This window comes from Myotis myotis, unplaced genomic scaffold (genome assembly GCF_014108235.1).
Source record: "Myotis myotis isolate mMyoMyo1 unplaced genomic scaffold, mMyoMyo1.p scaffold_m19_p_10, whole genome shotgun sequence".
In the NCBI taxonomy this organism is placed as follows: Eukaryota; Metazoa; Chordata; class Mammalia; order Chiroptera; family Vespertilionidae; genus Myotis; species Myotis myotis.
Window position 1 is genome coordinate 17,921,947 of NW_023416314.1, and position 16,503 is coordinate 17,938,449.

At 36.4% G+C, this 16,503-nt stretch overlaps 1 protein-coding gene across 1 annotated transcript in view; it reads right to left on the reverse strand.

Annotated features, from left to right (window-relative positions):
* CNTN5 (contactin 5) overlaps positions 1-16,503 on the reverse strand; it is a gene marked incomplete at its 5' end in the record, with an annotated part of 450,105 nt that overhangs the window by 110,076 nt on the left and 323,526 nt on the right. The gene's annotated exons all lie outside the window — the stretch shown is intronic.

The window sequence follows — 16,503 nt, forward strand, 5'->3', positions numbered from 1 at the left end:
ATCAGTCCACTATCTTGGTTAAAATGAAGATTAAGCATTTTAAAGCCGTTCAAAGCAAGAATATACAGGACCAATTACAATTACATTTTCATACAACAAATTTATTTATTTTTTAAATTTTAAATATGCTTTTATTGATTTCAGAGAGGGTTGAAAAAAAAGATAGAAACATCAATGATGAAAGAGAATCATTGATTGGCTGCTTCCTGCACGTCCCTACTGGACCTTGAGCCCATAACGCATCGACACTCAACCACCGAGCCATACCGGCGGGCTCATACAATAAATTTAAAAGTACAAACGTTAAGTTATACTACTTCCTAGGCGACAAAACTTCCTAGAAGAACACTGAGTGACTGACAACATGCCATGTGTGTCACCTCAGTGTCCTCCTTTCCCAAGCAGGACTAGAGGGTGTGATATTTAACACGTCAGTGGATGCCAGACTTTGGTGGCATGTTTGTGCCTTGATTCTTGAAATAATGTACCTTATTTAATCTAATGCACATTGACTCTCTTTTCCCTAGTGGAGAGGTAAATGAGCATTCCTTTATCGAAGAATTAACTTAAGTGGCCAAGGCAAAAGGACTCTGCTATAGACTGAGAGTTGTGTCCCTCCCAAAATTCATATATTGAAACCTTATCCCCAGTGTGATGGCACGACATTTGGAGGGGTGTGCTGGGAGGTAATCAGAGCCCTAGGGACTTTTGCTGAGGGCCTAAGGCCATTCAGTAAAAGTCCCAGGTTCTCAAGGAGTCACTTTTAGAGTTAATTAGGTTCATGAAGATTCAGATTTGGCCGTGTGGGGGGAGGGCTCAGGGCAGGGACAATGGCAGCTGTCCCTCCTGCCCTCACCCTGTAGCCACACACCTCAGCTTCTCCCTGTATGACTCTGGTGCACTCCTCCTCCCCGCAACACTCCCTCCCTCTTAATCCCCTCCCCACCCCCAACCAGCCATTGTCCCTAGGCTGGAGCCCAAGGTGAGCTCCTGTGAGTGAGTTTGTGTACTGGCCCTTTAAGAAGACATCTGTGTTTCCAGCAGCCTCTGTTTCACCCTAAAAGATGGAATTTCCACTGATTTTCATACTCAGATGTTATTTGGGTTCTTTTTCCCAACACTGGTGTTTTGGGCTCAGGAGCCTGGGGTGGGGCTGGGACTCCTGGCTTCTGAGGGGGCACCTCAGTGGCTGAGATATCTCACCAGATTCTCAACTGCCACTGGTGGGTGTGGGGCCAGCCCATTTCGATGTTCCTTGTAGTCTCGACATGGCTTCTTCTTTATTTCCTTAGATATAGGACTTCTGTTCTGCTAGCCTGTAGATGCTTATCTGGCTTGACTGTTCTATAATTTGGTTGCAATTTTGATGCCATGAGGGAGGAGAGCATAGCACCTACTCTGCCATCCTGACCGGAACTTCAAGAAGACTGACTACTGACAAGGGCTGGGGGAACCGTGAGAAAACTGCCATTGGAGACCCGAGAAAAGGCGGCCTGTTATGCAGTGTAGGAAAGTTTGACAACACTGCCACCCGAGATGATGCGAACAACACATTATACACAGTGAATAAATTAAAATCGCCTAAGGATATTTTCAGTAAGAAAATTGAAAGTGCCAAAAGGTTTCTTTCAGCTGTGTATACTGAGTATAAATACAGAGATGAGCTGAAAAGAGAGACTCACTCATTTCTCCAGCAGAATGTAAAGGAAATGTAAAGAAGCCAGGATTCTAGATTTATAAACAAAAATACTTCTCATCTCCAATCTTGCCAAGTAGTCAAAGAGTAGTTACCTAAGAATGGCCTTGGAAAACATTAAATCTACCAAATAAAATATGTTCCTAGGATAAAGATCCCAAGTGTGTAGCCACTGACAACAAAGTTTACAACAGAGTTTTAAGGGCATTTTCTTATAGCAACCAGGCCCTCAGTCCTAGGTAGGGAAGAAAGAACCCCAAAACTGTTACTAAAGGCTGAAACAACATTGAGGAGATGATAATTGAAAGCTGGTGAAAGGGGTAGCTGATTTATGAAACAGCAAAAATAAAATTAGGAAAACCCTTGTCTGTGGTAAGATGGAAGATAGAAAGGGCTCCTAATGAATTTGTGTATCTGATGAAAAAGATTTATAGGGAGAATAAAAGTATTGACTACTGACTTTTAGTTGTCTGTGATAGTACATGAGGGGAGTGACTTAGGCTAAAATAGGGCCTCGTTTTCAGGAAAAATTTAGAGAAAATACTTCCAACCCAAAACTTGCTGGTTGAAACAGAAACAGTTTCTCTTTTCATATTCTTGAGCTATAGAAGAACTAAAAAAAAATGCTTTTGTACCCTCTGGATAAATACAACCTGTAGGCATTTTAACCATATTTTGATCTTGTGAATATCGATCACATTTGCACTTTATTCTTATAAAGATGATATTCCCTTCACTGTTGTTAAAAAAGAGACAAAAGGCCCCAAACAAAGTCACTGGTGCTGAGTCCACATCATCAAAATTAGACTTACTACCAATCCCAGTGCAGACTGAGCTTCTGCCAAGAATGCAATCTTCCAGGCGGCACTAGGGAGCTAATTTGCCTCACAGCTCACTTGCATCCCCATAGGCATGTTATTTAACATTGAAACAATGCATTCCTTCCCCACCTTTGCCTATCAAACTCTTCCATTTTTATACAGCTCTTCAGAACTCCTTTCTATTTGCTGCAGAGGATGCTGCCTAATTCAAAAGTCATTCAATAAGCCAATAAGATCTTTACATTTCACCCACTTGAAATTTTGTTATTTAACTCTGGCATACCCAGTCCATAGCACAATGCCTAGCACATGAAAGCCTCCTCACATATATGAAAGAAGATAGCTTGCCATGAAATAAGAGTTAAGAGACATTTTAAAAGAAAAAATGTAACCAAGGAGATAGCGATATTTTTATGTCTAATCTTTTTGCAAAAACATACTATTTCAAATGAAATAATTAATTTTATAAAGAATTTCTAAATGTTAATTAGCCACAAATATCTGGCTGTTTCAAGCTTTTTGTCTCAAAATTCAAAATCTTTATGTATTTATATTTCATGTGCAATATTAGTAAACATTTTAACAAGTGCAGCCTTCAACAAGTAGCTGCATTATTTCAACCATGTGCTTCAAGACCAAATACTGAGTATTCTTTTGTCAAGCCTAATTTGATAGCTACTAATGCTTAGGAACAAGTTTCTGAATGAAAAAGAACCTTATTACAATCAAGAAGGAAATTTGGGTCACAGCATCCATTAGGCACCTTCACTCAGTCATGAAGATTCTCATCAACATCAAAAACACTAAGAATTTAGAAAATTCAAACACATCAATGTCAAAAAAGACTACTCAAATTACTGCTTAGATTGTAGGCTACAACAGCAATCTTCCAATGAAGATTTAAACAGAAGAATAGTTCAGTTAAAACAAAAGGTCAAATTGAATAAATGTGTCAATCAAAAGCTGACTATGAAAAGTTCAAGGTCAAAGACTCTCAGTCAAATTCAAATGACATTTTGAAAGCCAGTCAAGACACTTTGCCAGAGTGAACTCATTAATAACAGGCTTTACAATTTTATAAAAGAATTTACCATATTTAATTTATAAAGAATCAGTTCACTCAGACCGAGATTGAAAATCGTCTATGATGCCATAAACTACTACTGCTCCTCCCTCTTCTGTAACTATCTAATAGAGCTCTGATATTTCAAAATCATATTTACAAGACTCTCCAAAGCATCGCATTTTTGAATTGACACCAACATCAATAACTATATAGGCACATATATTTTTTCCTAAGGTACATATTGGTAGGTTTTAAACTTTTCATTATTGTGAATCTTTTTTTGTGTATGTTTGCTGGTTACACAAAATAAGGAATGTTGATCTCTTGCCCATTTATAAGATTATTATTGCTTTTAAAGAGGAAATCTTTATTTAACTGTAGAAGAACCTTTTAACATATAACAAGATGATATATATACACATATCTTCTTAGTCATAGAGAAGAATTCTGATTTGAGATCATGTTTTTCAGTTTGGAATTCCTTCTGCATTAAAATTTTTCCAATTCTAAGGACATCATAAGATTTTAAATTATATTCCATGAATTAAGCAGGTATGCAATATTTAATAGAGAACAATATGATTTTGGAGCTACGAGTGATCCCTCCTGAAAAATGGTTAATGTTCACTAAAACATATTAAAATGATTTCACTTCAGTTATTGAGTGCCACATGAGGAGAGTTTCTTGGCATTCAGTCCTTGAACATAACATTTAAAATTACAGAACTTTGGAATTAGGTAGGGACATTAGGAATCATCTCCTCTAACCTCTTCAGTTTGTGGCTGAGGGCTCAGGTGAAATGAATCATTGAAAGCCATACAGCTACGTAGGGACAAAGCTGAGCCCACACCAAAACCCCTTCATATCTCCTCCCCACCCAATCTACTAATCTTTTACTATATAATGAGGTCACCCAGTAAAATACTTTAATATTGTATCATCTCCTGGAAGAAAATCTGGCAGCATCTATTTAAATTACAAATAGTTTTTTTCTCTCGCCCTGCAATCTGTTCTGGGAATTTATCCCATAGAAATAAAATTGTTGATACACATGGATGCAGATATTTAGAGATGTTTTCTGTAGCATTTCTTCATAAATCCCCCCAAACAAGAAATCAAGTTAATCTTTTCAATGGGCAAATGGCTAAATAGAGGTATAGTGATGCCATGGACTAATAATGTAGCCATTGAAAAGAATGAATTAGAGATATAAAAAAACCTTCAAGGTTATTAAATGAGAGAAATGAGATGCAAAATATATTTCAGTTTTTTAAAAATAATGACAAAAATTTCCCTGTACATATATACATCTGCCTAGGCTTACACCAGAACAGAGAAAATATAGAAGGGCATACATTTGGATACTAACAAGCTTAAGAAGTTGTGGTAAATGCTGTTATAGGAGGGTAGAAGTAGGGGAAAGTCGTCTTAATAAGTGCAGCCTGCATGATATTGTACACTTGTATAATGTGTGTCTATTATGCTTAAAGAGATGCATGAAAACATGATTACAAAGCTTAATGGTGATTATTTTTAGGTAGTGTGGTTCCAAGGGATTTTCATTCTTTTTCCAGTTTTAGTATGTTCAAATAATCTACAATAAGCTGGTATTATTTATATAAATAGAAAAAACCTATCTACATAATGGTGAGCAAATGAAAAGCTGACTTTGGTTTAGAACTCAAAACTATGGTTACCATGGAGAAAAACCAAGGTAAGTTTTTATCATCAACTGCATTTATTATAAACTAATCAGCTTACATGGCTAAAAGAATCTATGACTTCATTTGGGTATGGAATATTAAGTATATTTCATGTTCGTTTTTAATATATCCAGAATCCCTTTTCATCAATTTATTAATAAATATATCTGATTCTGTTTCTCTCAAAATATAACTAAAGCACAGAAATCATTAAAACCAATTTTTGGAAGAGACATTTAACATGGATTACTTTAGATCAATAGATAAGCTAGAAAATATCATAATATGTCTTCAGAATATGTTATTTTTCAGAAACCAATTAATTTATTCATTTTTAAATAAAGAATTTAATCTTTCTCTGTTAATATCTTTTCCCTAACTGTTCCCAGTATCTATTAACAAGTAAAGTGGTTAAAATATCCTAAGATTTTTAAAAAAAGAACATAAACTCTATAAATGAAAAAAATGACTATAATCAGATCAAGGGCTTTGACTATCTTCACTTATTCAATTCAAAGGGGTCAATTCAGGTTGTGACTAGTTAATTCAGTCCATGCAGTGGACATAGTTTGTGTTGCTAGTGACAGCCCATGTTGAATTTTAGTGTTATGTAAATGATTATTTTTCCTAATGCTCATTTTACCCCATACATATCACTACATGCATAATCTAGCTTTAGTTTGTCTTAAAAATAATACCATAACTGAAGTTAAGGATCATTTGACACTGATAATTGTTCAAATTGTGCGGTAGGAGTGTTGAAGTAATGGCCCCAAAGTTTTTTATGCCTTCCTGGATCCGCCTTTGAGTTAGCCCTTCTCACACTCACTGTGCCATAATAAGTGATTACATAGGTCATGTAGACATTAGCAAACATAGAACAAATATATACTTGCAAAACTGGGTATGTTCTGGAGAGTGCTATTTTGGAACCTGTGAAAACCGTGCGGCATAGCCTAGACTAGCCTGCTGTCGGGTGGAGACAACTTGGGGCAGAGACAGAGCATCCTAGCTGCCACCTCCCAAACAACTCCTAGTTAACCTCAGATGCATTAATGAGTCCGATATAAACCAGTAGGATAAACAACTGAGTCCAGCTATAATTATTGACTCATGGAATTGGATCATAAATTTTGTGGAGTTTGCTTTGCATTATAAGCTAACTCAAACAGCAATTAGAGCCACCACTGATTGAGAAATTTGTGGATTCTGGAATGAAGTTTGCAAGTCAGAAAAATACAAAAAAATTGGGACAGGAAATCGATAGTGGTAGATTGCAACACTGGCCATAATAGTCTGCAGTTCCTCCCAGGAGGAGGGTTCTCTACCCTTTGCATCTAGTACGGCCTTATGACTTGCTTTAACCAATAGAGCTTGACAGAAGTGACATAAAGCAAGTTTGAGCCTTGGCCTAAGGGATCATGATGCTTCTGCTCTTGGATCTTGGACTCCTGAGACATCCATGTGAACAAGTCTGACTAGCCTGGTGGATGATGAGAAACACGTGGTCTATGTACCCTGTAGCCCCAGCCACTAGTCAGCCATTAATGCCTCAGAGTTGGTTGGCAGCTGACTGAAGATGCATGAGTGAGTCTTGAGACCAGCGGATAAACTCCAGATGAGTTCAGCCCAACTTGCCAACCCATAGAATTATAAACTAAACAAATGATAGTTTGAGGCACTAAGTTTTGGGGTGGTTTGTTTTATAGCAAAAACTGATACAGACTATGTTTAACAGTCACCACTACATAGTAGTTAGAAAAACTACCCCTCAGTTCCTTTCTTTTAGTGATTCATAGGAAAAAAGAGATGGGCAAAGGAAAGGGTATTCATTGGTTCTAAACTGTAAAACTCCCTCCTCTCTCAAGATATTTATATCTCAACATCTTAAATATAAAAATAAAACAACAATGGATTATTCCGGTCAGAATTCTGTTATGAGACTAAATGTGTTTGGAAACGGCAATGTGAAGTCCCCAAAAAGTTAGCTGAAAAGAAGATGCTTTATTATTCTGCCTGATTGTTCTTAAAGGTAAATGAGAACATTCTTAGTGAAATGCCTGCATCTCTAACACTAGCTAAAGTTACTTTAAGTACCAGAGAATCATTGCTGTTCAGAATCATCACTGATGTGATGGGCACGGTGAGCAAAGCATGTGTAGGTCCCTACGTCAGGAAAAGCGAAGGCCTCTCAGCATCTCTTACTACTTAAATGACAGGCAATGGCCATGAAGTGCAAGTTTCAGAAATGCTTTTAGGAAATACTGTTGCTATATTTAATAACTACTTTAAGACAAATTTTATCAATATGCTAGCTTTATTTGTGGGGCTACCAGGTGTTAAAGAGGATAACATATAGTATTTTATAGTTTCATTTAAGCTTATTGATATGACAGCCTTAACCTATTTAGTGAACGTTGTATCTTCACAATTAATGCATTCTAAGTTATTTTAGCTAACTGGCTTCAAAATAGTTAATTATTTTGATTTTACAGATGTGTAGGTGTATAATAAGAAATAGTTTGAGCCCTAACCGGTTTGGCTCAGTGGATAGAGTCTCGGCCTGCGGACTCAAGGGTCCCAGGTTCGATTCCGGTCAAGGGCATGTACCTTGCTTGCGGCCACACCCCCCGTGGGGAGTGTGCAGGAGGCAGCTGATCCAATAAAATATATTAAAAAAAAGAAATAGTTTGATATTTAGGGTATTTAAACAACTATCATAATTATCTTACCTTATACTAGTTGACAGATAACCTTTAGTAATTAACTTAGTTTAATTCAATTGAACATTAATTCCAAGAACATTAATTCTAAGAACATTATTTCTGCCAATGACATACTTGCTTAATAACTGAAAATTTTCCTGCAGAGTTATTTTCTATCAACAGTATAATGTCTCAATACTATAACACTTATCACTATTTAAAGGTCTGTCTAGATTAAGAGTTCCAGAAAGGAGAGATCATGCTTTACTCAACCATATATTTTTTGCCCTGATAAAGTACAATACACATTACAGGTGACCATTAACTTTTTGGAAAGTGATGTGTTAAAAAATTATCTGATATCAATATATTACTTTTTTGTGTGTGTGTGGTAGTTTAGCACCTGGTCAAGGAAATGAGAAAGTGTCTATATATAATAGTATAGATTTCTACTTGTTTATATAATAATTAATTTAACAAATACTTTATTTAGCAAAAAATTTTCAAGGGCATGATGCTAGGTTCTAGCAATAGCTAGCAAAATAGGTGTGACTCTTATTCTTAAAAAATATATAATGTAATCCTATATAATAAAGAGATAATATGCAAATTGACCATCACTCCAACACGCAAGATGGCCACCCCCATGTGGACACAAGATGGCCGGCAGGGGAGGGCAGTTGTGGGCAATTGGGCCAGCAGGGAAGGGCAGTTAGGGGTGACCAGGCCAGCAGAGGAGGGCAGTTGGGGGCAACCAGGCCTGTGGGTAGGGCAGTTGAGAGCAACCAGGTCTGCAGGGGAGGGCAATTGGGAGCGACTAGGTCTGCAGGGGAGGGCAGTTGGGGGCGACCAGGCCTGCAGGGGAGGACATTTAGGGGCGACCAGGCAGGCAGGGGAGGGCAGTTAGGGGTGACCAAGCCTGCAGGGGAGGGCAGTTAGGAACAATCAGGTCGGCAGGGGAGCAGTTAGGCATCGATCAGGCTGGCAGGGGAGTGATTAGGGGGTGATCTGGCTGGCAGGCAGGCAAGTGGTTGGGAGCCAGCAGTCCTGGATTGTGAGAGGGGTGTCCGACTGCCCATTTAAGTGGGATCAGGCCTAAACGGGCAGTCAGACATCCCTTGAGGGGTCTCAAATTGGAGAGGGTGCAGGATGGTCTGAGGGACACCCCCCTCATGCACAAATTTTGTGCACCAGTTCTCTAGTAAAGAAATAAATATGGAAGACAGAAATTTTTATTTTAGTCCATTTTCTTAGAACTGCTTCTAGAATAATAAGCAGTGTCCTGAAAATAAGAAATCACATACTGCTTCTCAGGGAATTATCGTAATGACTCTGGATATTGAATCTTAACATTGTAATATAAATTTCTTTTTTGTATACCCTGTAGAAAGCTTTAAGCAACATGTAAATTTATGTAAACCACATATACTTATGCTTAACAACATGCAATTTATCCCTGGATTTATTTTTGAAAAATCTGTCAGCTTTACTTTTGTTAGAACTATGTAACTTGCTATAATTGGAGCCAAAGATAATCATGGTCATTTATGTAACTTTAATAGGTGATATGAGAAGATTTCTTGAAAACAGAATTACTATAACAGATAGATGAGGATTGCTTTCACTGTAAGATCACCACTTGTTATTGGAATCAGATAGACAAAACCTCAGTATCTTTCATATTTTCCTCATGCCCAGTCTCTACCTAGAATGTATTTCCACCTTCTGCATTGTCTCTCTTTATTTATTTTTCTTTAAGAATAGGCTCAGGCATTATTTGGTTTAAGAAGTGTTATTTGGTTTAGGAAGCATACTGCTCCCACAGGTTGGATGATGCGTAACTTGGACTGAGTTCCCTAAACATACTTCTTCCACTGCCCTTGCCATATACCCATTTATAAGTCTGTTCCTCTGTGATATGAGGCCCCTCAAAGGCAGCACTCTACCTCAGTTGTATTCATACACCCTTCACAGAGGGTGGCCTTGATTACTACAGAACCCTCAGTCCTGGGCAGCTGCCTCATGGGTAGGTGCTCAATAGATCTTCGTGGAACTGTGACATATTCAGAATTCATCTATCTTAGATTTAAAAAATACTCTATGGCCAAAACCGGTTTGGCTCAGTGGATAGAGCGTCGGCCTGCAGGCTGAAAGGTCCCAGGTTCGATTCCAGTCAAGGGCATGTACCTGGGTTGCAGGCACATCCCCAGTAGGAGGTGTGCAGGAGGCAGCTGATCGATGTTTCTCTCTCATCGATGTTTCTAACTCTCTCTCTCTCTCCCGTCCTCTCTGTAAAAAAATCAATATAATATATTTTTTAAAAAAATAAAAAATACTCTATGGAGACATTAGTTATTCATTAAAGAAAATGGCGTCATGCTATCCAAATTCTCTAAACTGATCTTTTCTACTTCTCTTATATAACATGTATCAGATGAAGAAAGTGAATTATAATAGCCCAATTGTTATTTATAAAAATTCCCTCTTCCTCCTTTTCTACGAGAGAAAATATATCTGAGAGGCTACCTACCGAGTTATTAATTCTAGGCTCCTAGAGTCGCTTTTCTATTATAATGTGATAAAAATAGTACAGGAAAGAAACTAAAGGATTTTGAAAAGCAAAAGCGAAAGACATCATAGCACTTAGACACTCTTTAGAATTTAATACAAAACAGATGCAGAAGAGAAATTGCAAAATAAAGGCAGAATTTCAAAGATGTCTTGAAAATAGCAGCCTATCAAAAACCTTGCTCTTTGAAAATCACTTTCAGAAATAACATAGGAGTCAGTCTAAAACACAATGCTTACATATCAATAGTACTTCAAAATGTAAAACTAAACCATGTTTTCTTATGAAAATCCTAACCTTATGTGGTATTAGAGAATAAAGACAGCCTTTTATATACCAAGGTTTTCTTTCAAACACTAAAAAAAAAAATCCCCATATATATATTATTCCTACAAGGTAAAAAAAATTTCTAGTATTAAGGGTCTTATTATACTATGCATTTCATCACTCTGCAGGTTAAATTATATTCTCTGGATACATAGATATATATGTAGGGCATTCTTTTTAAATAACAAGAAACCAATAAAACATATCAGCATTGCTTCAACATGATAACTAGAATCCATTTTATATTTTTCTTTTATTAAAGCTCCTATTAATATTTCCAGAGAAAATAACTATTTTAAGCACAACATCAAAAATATTTAAATTTCATCTAAAGCAATAGGAATAAAACTCCTGATCACTGGCATTCTATATTATTCAAATAGGTGTTGGAATCATTCCTGGATTTAAAAAGCTATTTAGGTATAATAGTCAACATTTTTTTCTAAGTGGCCTACGCTATATGGCTAGTTTTTAATTCATATACTCTTAACTTCACTTATTCCTTTAACAACTCTACAAATATTTATTTGGTATTTAATGTGGACCAAATACTGTGTTGAGTTGAGAAAAAATAAGCATATTCCTAATTTCTGAAAATGTAAAGGCTAAAAGGGAAAGCAATACTTTCGGTAGAATTTGATACTTGTTCTGGGGGAGGGATGGGAAAGGAATAAATGAAGTACTGCGGGGGAAAAGGACAGAATCTGAAACCCTACCGACCAGCTATCTAACTTGAAAGGTGAATTTCGTGGCCAAGAACTCAAGTGGAACCAACAATGCTGTAACATGCTCGATAAGAAAAGATCCAATTTTAAATGTCTCAAATGTGGAAACTGAATGTTTTCTTCAGAAGAAGGGTTGAGCCCTTTGTCCTCTACATTCTTTGCTTTGTCTTCAGCAGTAAAAGCAATGTAACACTGCACCTCATGTCCACTTAGAGAAATTTTCCCCAAAGACTAAAACGGGAAGTTGATAACAAGAGAATCAAACACTATAAAATGAAACAATTATAGCTGCCAGAAGAGTGAGCTTTAAATAATGGAAAACACACCCACAGAACATCTGAAGAGGCAAGTGTAGTAGATATTTTGAGATGTTTTTCAATTCATTCTCAGTAACTTTTATGGGAGCATTTTTTAAAACAATTTGTTGCCCTAGCTGGTTTGGCTCAGTGGATAGAACATTGGCTTGCGGACTGAGGGGTTCCAGGTTTGATTCCGGTCAAGGGCACATGCCTGGGTTGTGGGCTTGATCCCCACTGGGGAGCGTGCAGGAGGCAGTCAAGCAATGATTCTCTCTCATCGATGTTTCTATCTCTCTCTCCCTCACTCTCACTCTCTGAAATCAATAATCAACACACACACACAACAATTTGTTGACTTGATGTTACAGAATATATAATTTTAATGTTTGAATAGTCATCAATGAAGTAAGGTAAAAATAGGTTACACTTTCCAGCTTAGAGGTGAGGCTGCAGAGAAGAAGCAATCTCTTTATGTCTCCGATTTTCAAAATGGCATAGTGAAGAGTTACAGCTAGTTTCTGTCTTTACTTTGAAACATCAAACCAGATTTGGAATATCATTCATGGCTGTGAAGTTTTAAGCTCAATGATAATGGTGGCGGCTGTGTGGTCATTGTGTCTGTTTTGCTCAGAAACCCAAAAGTGAGACCCTTCACCCATCTTCCTTCCCGGGACTCAGTTTCCTCATTTATATATAATTTGCCTGGCTCACAATGTTATTGTGGAAATCAAATGAAACAATACGTATGAGAGAGAAAGGGCAAAAGTTCTCTTCATGATGTAAAATTCTATTAATATTATTTTAGCCTAGGTCTTAATTGAATAATGAAACTTTCAAATTTATTCTGAAGTGATTAAATGTTGAAGAGTCTGATTTGTAGGGTTGATTTTAAAAATACATATAACAGAAACATATTTATGGCAAAGGATATTGTTCATAATAGTCATTTATAAATACTAGCAGAAAAGAAGTTATATAATGTAAATGTAACCATATAATCATAGTATAAACTTTATAGGTGTGAGTGATTTTGATGAATATATGAAAATATTTCCATCAATGAGAATAATTAACCCACAATTCTACAATGGATGAGGGATATTTACCTAAGGTGTTCATAAGATGATATAATTTAATGTTAAACTTATTGAGAAAGTAGGAAATTTAAAATGTCACCTTCCTAAATAGTTCTACATATGCTCTATGTTTGATAAAAGATATTGAGAGACAACTCTCATTGGCTGGGAATGATTCCTAGAGAGGGACTCCACTGGGACCTGTCTTAGTGGCTTGGATGGGGGAACGGGTGCCTTAGTTTTAAAAGGGGATTCTGGGTAACAAACGGTGGAATCTACTACAATGCCCTATGGTGTCTCCAGTTAAGACTGACATAATCCATCATCCTTCCTAATTTAATTCATTTGAATGGACCCACAAATCAATATGAATAATAAAAGGGAGAAGAGTACAAGAATATAAGAGTGAGATAGAGGTATTTTTTAAAAAAATTATCAAGATTTGAATAGAGGTTTCTTAAGAAATAAAGCAAACACTGTGGATAAAATTGCAATATTGAAAAAAGATGAGAATTTTATGCTCTGAAAATAATTTAGATACTCATTTTAGTAACTTGAACATTTGATAAAGGTGGAAGGCTACAATGTTATAATTCAAAGAGTGGGCTTGACGTTATGCATTTATTTACTTATTCATTTATTTATTTATTTACTTATTCATTCATTTATTTATTTATTCTAAATGGTGTGGTACATACGTACTTTATAAAAATGTGTGGTCTTAAATACGTCTTGTCAGATTGGGACAAGGAATTAGCTCTGGAGTCAAGTTCCACTGATTATTCTTCAATGTACACTTGCAGAATAGCTGGTAGAAAGGCAGAGTAATACTGAATAAACTTAATGGAAATTCTGAACTGAAACTCAAGATATTTAGAGTGTTGTTTTGCATGAAAATATTTATTAGAAATTTGCTGTACATATTAGAAAGACTAACAAGTCCAAGTATGTCACTATTGAAAATGACTGAGTTAGGGGAGAATTTGGTTTAATAAATATCACTGAAGTAAATCCAATTGACTTCATGGTCAAGGTTAAACACATTTCATAGGAGCTAGTAACTTTCATATCACCCATAATGCTATGTAAGTATATTATAAAGATAAAACATCTATCAAAAATGGAGCTTCTAAATAAATTAAAAAGCTTGGTATCCCTACCATAGTAAGTACCATAACCAGAAGGTTCGTTTTAGTGGATGATATTTAAATAAACAAAGTGAGGCCTGCGTGACTTGGATGGCTAAGCCTGTCTTTTTATATGTGACTAGAGAACTGGTGCATGAATTTGTGCATGGGTGGGGTCCGTCTGGCTCACCCCCGTCGGCCGTGATCTGGCCTGGGTGGGAGGGGACAGGGGAGGTTAGCCGATCAGACCCACCCCTGATCGGGGTGGGGGGTGCCAATAGGGGGCGGGGCTGGCTGGGGTGAGTTGGTCAGCCAGCTCCATCCCATGGTCAAACTCCAGGTCAAACTCCTGGTCGAGGGGACAATTTGCATATTAGTCTTTTATTATATAGGATAACTTCAGAGGCATTACTTGATTTTACTGCATTGACAAAAAGTGAAGAGGAGTCTTCAAATTTTGCTTTTTGAGATCATCTGCCTATTAGAGTAAAAACGGAGGTGGCTAATCAACATGGTATTTCTATCCAGCTGTGATCCTGAAGTCATTGTAGTCCACAGATCACTCAGATGACACCCCCAGAAAATAAGGAAGGGTCTGCCAGTAACAGACTGTCTCAGCTGTCATCTAAGGCAGTTTCAAACTGTGCTCAACTGAACATACAATTTTGTGTAAAAGATCAGAGAAATAAACTATTTTATAGTAAAAAGTTTTAACAGAATTTAATTATATTAAAAACCTCTGCAATAATGCAGTAGTTAACTAAGCAGAAAATGCTTTATTAACAGCATTGGTATCTTTTTTTTTGCGGGGGGGGGCAGGGGGGGGGAGATATTTGTCTGATTCATCTGCCACTCTGTAGTGTTAATGTTAATGCTTAAAAGTTATACCCTCCTTTCTCTTCTGAATAACCCTCATGCAATCACGCACTGGTAGGTCAGGTCTCAAGGCAATTAATCCAGAGAGGGCTCAAAGGCACACTACTCTTCCTGCTTAAGTCCCTGAACTCTGTTTGGCTTTCTTACTCTACTGGGCCGGCCTGGAGCCCCACTAAGGTCTCTTCAGGGGTTCTCCTTTGAAACTCACAGATCACCCTATGTGCTTCTCTTCTGAACCCTGTCCTACCCCTCTTATACCTAGAATCTTCAATTGGCCTTTCAAACAGAAGGTATTAACAAGTCCAGAGGCCTTCCCAAATCTCCCTTCGAAATAACATTTTCATTTCTTCTCCTAAAACATATGGAGCCATCCAGAATCCAATCAGTGTTTGAGGGAACTGGGAAAAAAGTGATAGGCAATTTCTTTTATACCTTGCAGTTTTGAAGCTTTCAATTTTTACAGCACATACGTATTTCTATTAATTATTCTAAATCCACTGAAAATGATAAGTTCTACATTACCCAAACCTAAATATTTTTCTCACGTCTCAATATGATAATTTGCTTTAATTTTTCTATTCTGTAGTTTATTATCACTCTCCATCATCCAGAGTCTAAGTTTAACATGGCTTGTAACAGTATGGGTTAACAGGGAGTAAAAAGTAAATTTTGTACTTCTCAAGGGCAAGAAGAGCATATATGTAAAGAGGACTACAACAGGTACTATTAACTGCCAACTTTATGGAAGGGATTACAGGTATTTGTCTATACAAATGAATGACATTAAACCAAAGTGGTAATGTCTAACAGACAAAAACCAGAATTCATATAATTTGATCAGGACCATTAATTTCTCTATTAGTATTTTTTAAATAAAGTGGGGACCCACTTATATAAAGAAAAATCAACATTCATTTTAGATATATTTTTACGTTATATATCTGATCACTTAAAATGAAGATTTACAGATAATCCTAAGAAGCGATATCTTTGATGGTAAATGTTTTGCTTTCAAATGTAATATTTTTGTATCATTTTTTCTGGTTCTCTTTGTGACAATGATGGCATAAAATTTGTTCACAATCTTGAAGGAATTATCAACTCAAGGTAAAAGAAAAAAGGAAAAATTAATTAGAGGAAAATGAGTTTAATTTAATATCACCTAAATATTTTGTATTTAACATAACCATTAACAAGTAAAATTAATTTATTTAGTGAGATATGAATAATGATGTTGGTAATTGTTTCTGATTTATATAGTCTTACCCATTTATTGCAAAGTAAATCAGGATAAAATGGATAATTTGGAAGAAAATGTTTAATTTTGGTTACACTGGCAAATGTTACAAAGATAATTCATATTTCATTCTTATAATATAAATTTATCAAATTCTAGAGTGAGAAAGGTTCTTAGAAATTATCTGGTCCAACTGTTTCACTTTATAAGATTAATGCCCAAATAGGTCAAGTTATTGACTGGCTTTTGGTTACATAGCTGATTAAAGATTGAAC